The sequence below is a fragment of the Lontra canadensis genome, unplaced genomic scaffold, assembly GCF_010015895.1.
Source record: "Lontra canadensis isolate GAN:19392208 unplaced genomic scaffold, GSC_riverotter_1.0 scaffold43, whole genome shotgun sequence".
NCBI classification, from domain to species: domain Eukaryota; kingdom Metazoa; phylum Chordata; class Mammalia; order Carnivora; family Mustelidae; genus Lontra; species Lontra canadensis.
In genome coordinates, this window is record NW_022631037.1 from 12,582,769 (window position 1) to 12,588,768 (window position 6,000).

The window sequence follows — 6,000 nt, forward strand, 5'->3', positions numbered from 1 at the left end:
AATAGGCAGAGAGGCAGGCAGAGAGAGGAGGAAGCAGGCTCCCTGCTGAGCAGAGAGCCCGATGCGGGGCTTGATCCCAGAAGTCTGAGACCATGATCCTAGCCGAAGGCAGAGGCTTTAACCCACTGAGCCACCCAGGCACCCCAAATGGGTCAGGTTCTTTTCATGCTCATCACACATGCTATTTCTTCTGCCTAGAACATTTTCCCCTCTCCTCTTTGCCTGGCCAGCAACTACTCATCTTCCAGGCCTCCGTTTAACCTCATTTCTTCATGGGAGCCTTTCTTGGACATCCAGGCAACATGGGATTCCCTAGTAATGGCCTCTTACACCGCCCTGCCCTTACTGTTTCAAGGACTCATCACCCTTAGGAGTACGCACGCACTATTTCTTTTTCTTTTGTTTTCTTTTTTTTAAGATTTTATTTTATTTGGCTGAGCGAGAGAACATAAGCAAGGGGAACACCAGAGGCAGAGGGAGAAGCAGGTCCCCACTGAGCAGGTGGGACTTGATCCCAGGACCCTGGGCTCATGACCTGAGCTGAAGGCAGACGCTTGACTGAGCCACCCAGGTGCCCCTCATTCACTGTTTCTTGTTCTTGCTAGACTATAAGCTCTATGAGGCAGAGACCAAATCTGCCTTATTAGATTCTGTAGCCTCAGTGCCTAGCACCATATCCTTTCATACCTGAAAGCTTTTGTAACCGCTGCCTGATGTCTGGATTCCACAGCCATGGAAAGAATGCATCAGAATCTTGCCTTGATTACCGCCCTTCAGCCCAGTCCTCTCAGGTTTTTCTGACAGGCTTCTTCTGATATTTCCGTAACCAATTTCACTAATATTTCAGGGGATTTCATTGATCCCCTGATTTGATTAGTGATCAAAATGCATACCTCCCTTGGGATGCCTGAGTGGTTCAGTGAGTTGAGCGTCTGACTCTTGATCTCAGCACCATGGGTTCAAGCCCCACGCTGGGCTCTGTGCTGGAGCCTGCTTAAAAAAAAAAAAAAGCACACCTCCCATATCACATAGCAGGTTGTGAGGTTAGAACACAATGTCACTGTATTATTTGATAATTACTAGAAAAGGCCGGTGCTGGGTGCCTGGGAGGCTCAGTCCATTGGGAATCTGCCTTCTGCTCAGGTCGTGATCCCAGGGTCTTCGGATGGAGTCCCATGTCAGGCTCCTTGCTCAGCAGGGAGCCTGCTTCTCCCTCTGCCTGCTGCTCCCCCTGCTTGTGCACTATCTCTCTCTGACAAAATCAAAGGAAGAAAGGAAGGAAAGAAGGAAGGAAGGAAGGAAGGAAGGAAGGGGAAGAAAGGAAGAAATGGAGAGAGAAAGAAGGAAAGGGAAGGAGGGAAAGAAGGAAAGGGAGGGAGGGAGGAAGGAAGGTAGGAAAGAAGGAAGGAAAGGAGGAAGGAAGGGCGGGCAGGCTGGTGCTGTTCTCACCTTGTGTTCTTTCCCTGACGCTCACATACGGACGAGAACCTCTGCCCACCATCGTATTCGGGGTGGTCCAGTGTTGATCCCAAATGGTAGGGGCATTTGAAGGTGCCCAGACTAGTCCCCTCTCAGGGGTCACCTTGACTTAGGTGCACACGTGGGTTGTTTCTAGATGGACGGCACATGTATTTGCTAGAAGCAGGACCGTACAGCCTGCGGGTTGCAAACTGTGAGAAAGGGCACTTTTTTCTTCTTTTCCTCCCCCGCCCCCCTTACCTCCCCGAGCCAGCGCCATCTCTCCTCACCCAAGTACTTGTGACATCCATCACCGCAGAATTTACAAAATCCAGTTCATGGTGATCACCACCACAATTTGGAACCAAACACGCGGGTTGCAAATGTTACTCCCCAGCACAGTGTCGTTCTCATCTCCGGTGAGGAAGGAACACTGAGTGAATTTATTATTAAACTAACTGAGTGTGGAGCTTAAAGCCACATTCCTTGAATGTGTGTGCTCCACCAAATGGGCATTTCCTGCCAGGCATGTGGGCTGGAAAACACGCATGAATCGGTGAATCTAAACAAAGAAGAAATGCTTCTCAAGGTATGCATTTGCCAACTGTTTATTCTCGAGTCATCTCCTCAGGACTGAGAGCATGACATCATGGGTCACAGGTTAGAGCCTGGCACACTTAGCTTCCTAAGGCAAAGACTGAAAATTCGTGGCATCTGTTACAAAGGGGAACAAGCAAAAGGGGCACGACCCCTCTTCATTACTAAAAATAATTAAGTGCAAAAACTAGAGTGTAAAAACATAAGTGGAAGAATATTTCCCAAACTCATCTGTAATCAGGATTGTCTTTGGGAGGCAGGTTTATAAGAAGAAGATAGTCACTTTCTTTTCCCCTTCAAAATATAAAAAATGATTATGCAATACATTTGTATTTTTTTAATTTTTAAATTTTTTTTCTAAAGATTTATTTATTTGACGGAGAGAGAGAGATATCACAAGTAGGCAGAGAGTCAGGCAGAGAGAGGGGGGAAGCAGGTTCCCTGCTGAGCAGAGAGCCCGATGTTGAGTGCCCTCCCAGGACCCTGAGATCATGACCTGAGCCGAATGCAGAGGCTTAACCCACTGAACCACCCAGGCGCCCCTAATTTTTAAATTTTTAAAAAGATTTTTACTCATTCATCTGAGAGAGGGAGAACACGAGTGGGGAGGGCAAGGGGCAGAGACTCTTGACCAACTGAGCCATCCAAGCATCCCCAGGTGGACAGGGGTTACGGATACAATGTTCCTAGACGAAGAGCAATGTTACAATGAGGCTGGTAAAGAAGAACATATATCATGTAACTATTTTCTACCATAAACAAAAAATACACTTGCACACCCTTGGTGTTGATAGAGTGGTCCAACAGAACTTCCTTCAGTGGACTAGGATGTGTACCTGGTGTTGCCCAGTATAGTGGCCACTAGCCGTATGTGGCTAATGAGCACTTGAAATGCAGAATTTAATTTTTAATATATTTGAATTTAAACTTAAATAGCTACATATGGTTAGCGGCTACTGTACTTGGACACACAGCTCTAGAAGATTGCATTTCCTGAGAAGAACAGTGTCAGCAGGGGCAGGGAGAGCAGACCAGATTTGGTAGCTGTGCTGTCTTAGGTAAGTCATGTACTGTTCTGTTGGCTACACAGAAATCACCTGTATGTTCTATTACTGTTCGGGGAATGAAGTCAGAAAGCCTGAATGGCCAAAGCCATCTTGAGAAAGAACAACAAAGCTGGAGGCCTCATACTCCCTGATTTCAGACTATACTACAAAGCTCTGATAATTGAAACAACATGGTATTGGCATAAAAACAGACACATAGATCAATGAAACAGGATAGAGAGCCCAGAAATAAACCCATTTATATATGGTCAATTAATTTATGACAAAGGAGTTAAGAATATACAACAGGGAATAAACCGTGCTGGGAAAATGGGGAGCCGCGTACAAAAGACTGAAACGTGACCACTATCTTTCACCATAAAAGTAGATTAAAGACTTGAGTATAACCATAAAACTCCTAGAAGAAAACTGTTTGGCATAGGTCCTGGCAATGTTTTTTTTAACCTGACACCAAAAGTAAAAGCAACAAAAGCAAAAATAAATGAGACTACATCATATTAAAAAGCTTCTGGGCGCCCCTGGGTGGCTCAGTGGCTAAACGGCTGACTTCAGCTCACGTCGTGATCCCAGGGCGCTCAATCTAGCTCAGTCCTGCTCTGTGGGAAGCCTGCTTCTCCCTCTCCTTCTGCCTGCTGCTCCCCCTGCTTGTGTTCCCCTCTCTTGCTGTGTCTCAGTTAAATAAATAAATAAAATCTTTAAAGGAAAAAAAAAAAGCTTCTGTACAGCAAAGGAAACCAACAAAACGAAAAGGCAAACTTTACTGAATGGGAGAAAATATCTGCAAATCATGTATTTATAAGGGGCTAATATCCAAAATACATAAAGAACTCACCCAACTCAATAGCAAAAACACCCCACAAATAATCAAATTAAAAATGGACATAAGATCTGAGTAGACATTTTTTCAAAGATATGCGGGGGCACCTGGGTGGCTCAGTGGTTTAAGCCTCTGCCTTCCGCTCAGGTCATGATCTCAGGGTCCTGGGATCGAGCCCCAGGTCGGGCTCTCTGCTCAGCAGGGAGCCTGCTTCCTCTTCTCCCTCTGCCTGCCTCTCTGCCTACTTTTGGGTGTTTATCTGAAGAAAATGAAAACACTAACTCAAAAAGATATATGTACTCCCTTGTTCATTGCAGCATTATTTACAATAACCAAGACATGAAAACAACCTGTGTCCCTCGATGGATGGATGAATAAAGAAATTATAGCATGTAGACAAACACACACACACACACACACACACACACGAATATGACTCAACTATAAAAAAGGATGAAATCTTGCCATTTGCAACAACATGGATGGACCTCAAGGGCATTATGCTAAGTGAAACAAACCAGACTGAGAAAGACAATGATTTCTCTTAAACATGAAATCTTAAAAAAAAACACAAAAAAACAAAAAACAAAAAAAAACAAGCTCATTGAAACAGAACAGATTGGTGGTTGCCAGAAGCCCCAAAGAGTGGTGGTGAAGGGGGTAGAAAACAAGAAAAAAAGAACAAAGTGAGAGAAGGTACTTCTTTATACTCTTAAAGGCCACAGTATTTTTTTAAAATATTTTATTTTTTTATTTGACAGACAGAGATCACAAGTAGGCAGAGAGGCAGGCAGAGAGAGAGCCAGGGAAACAGGCTCCTTGCTGAGCAGAGAACCCGATGTGGGGCTCGATCCCAGGACCCTGGGATCATGACCTGAGCTGAAGGCAGAGGCTTTAACCCACTGAGACACCCAGGTGCCCCAAAGGCCACAGTATTAACTTCTCTGCTGGAGAAACTCTCTCCTCCCTCTGCCCCTCCCACTCATGCTTTCTCTGTCTTAAGGGGCGCCCAAGTGGCTCAGTTGGTTAAGCGTCTGCCTTCTTTGGCTCAGATCATGATCCCAGGGTCTTGGGATCGAGCCCCAGGGAGTCTGCTTCTTCTTCTCCCTCTCTCTCAAAGCAATAAATAAAATCTTAAAAAAAAAAAATCTTAGGAAAACAATAGTCATCTCATCTATCCTCATTCATGCCAACTATTTTAAATCTTTTGTACTTTTTCTTATAAACTGTGTCTCCATCGCCCCTTTATTATCTTGCTTTCTGTGTTCTTGAGATTCTATTAAGTCATTAGCCATTCAATATTTAGTTTTCTTATTCTTAACTTCCTTAGTAGAAGTCTAAATAGTAGCGATAACACTGAGAATATCCACAAGATTAGCATATATAATACAAAGCAGATGATCAGCCCCCTAATAGAGTGGACTGAAACTGTAGTCTGATGTAATATACCTACACAATTTGTCAAATTAATGATAAAAGTTAGAGTTGGTTGGGGGTGGAGGGGAGGCAGGTGTCTCAGAGGACCATACTCGTATGGTCAAACTATGGTTAAGATTAAATTATTTTTTTTTTTCTTCCTGGTAGTCACCGTAATTGGTGTATAGTGTGTCTACTGTCAGCTGCTGGCCACTTCCCGGAGAAAGCACAGATTAACAGTAAGCTATGTTTCTCCTCTGTTGCTAATTCTAGCCCAATGCTGGAATCAGAAATTCAATGGTGAAAGCTACAGCCACTGGATGCCACCAAGAGAACTACAGGGGCAACCAGACCTTTTTCCAAGTAGCACTTACAACCCAGTCGACTCTCCTTCCCCTGACTCTGCCCTCAATCCCATTTGCCATCACAAGTACTGGTGGAACCACCCATCTTCTAGTTTGATTTCCGAGGGAAAACAGTTGCTTGGCCTCATGTGTTAGTAACACCAGGGTCTCCTATTGCTTATGCTTGTGTTTGAAAACAAACACCTTGACCAGTCTGTGTCAACTGGCGGTGGTACAAGAAGGCACAGTCCATCTTGGGTTTTTTGTACTATCATAAGAGAAGATAGTGTTATAAAAAATT

At 44.4% G+C, this 6,000-nt stretch overlaps 1 long non-coding RNA gene across 1 annotated transcript in view; it reads left to right on the forward strand.

Annotated features, from left to right (window-relative positions):
- LOC116875756 overlaps positions 1-6,000 on the forward strand; it is a 28,164-nt gene extending 22,164 nt beyond the window's left edge. The window contains exon 3 of the long non-coding RNA XR_004384274.1: positions 5,629-6,000. This is a non-coding gene — a long non-coding RNA (uncharacterized LOC116875756). The remainder of the gene's footprint in view (positions 1-5,628) is intronic.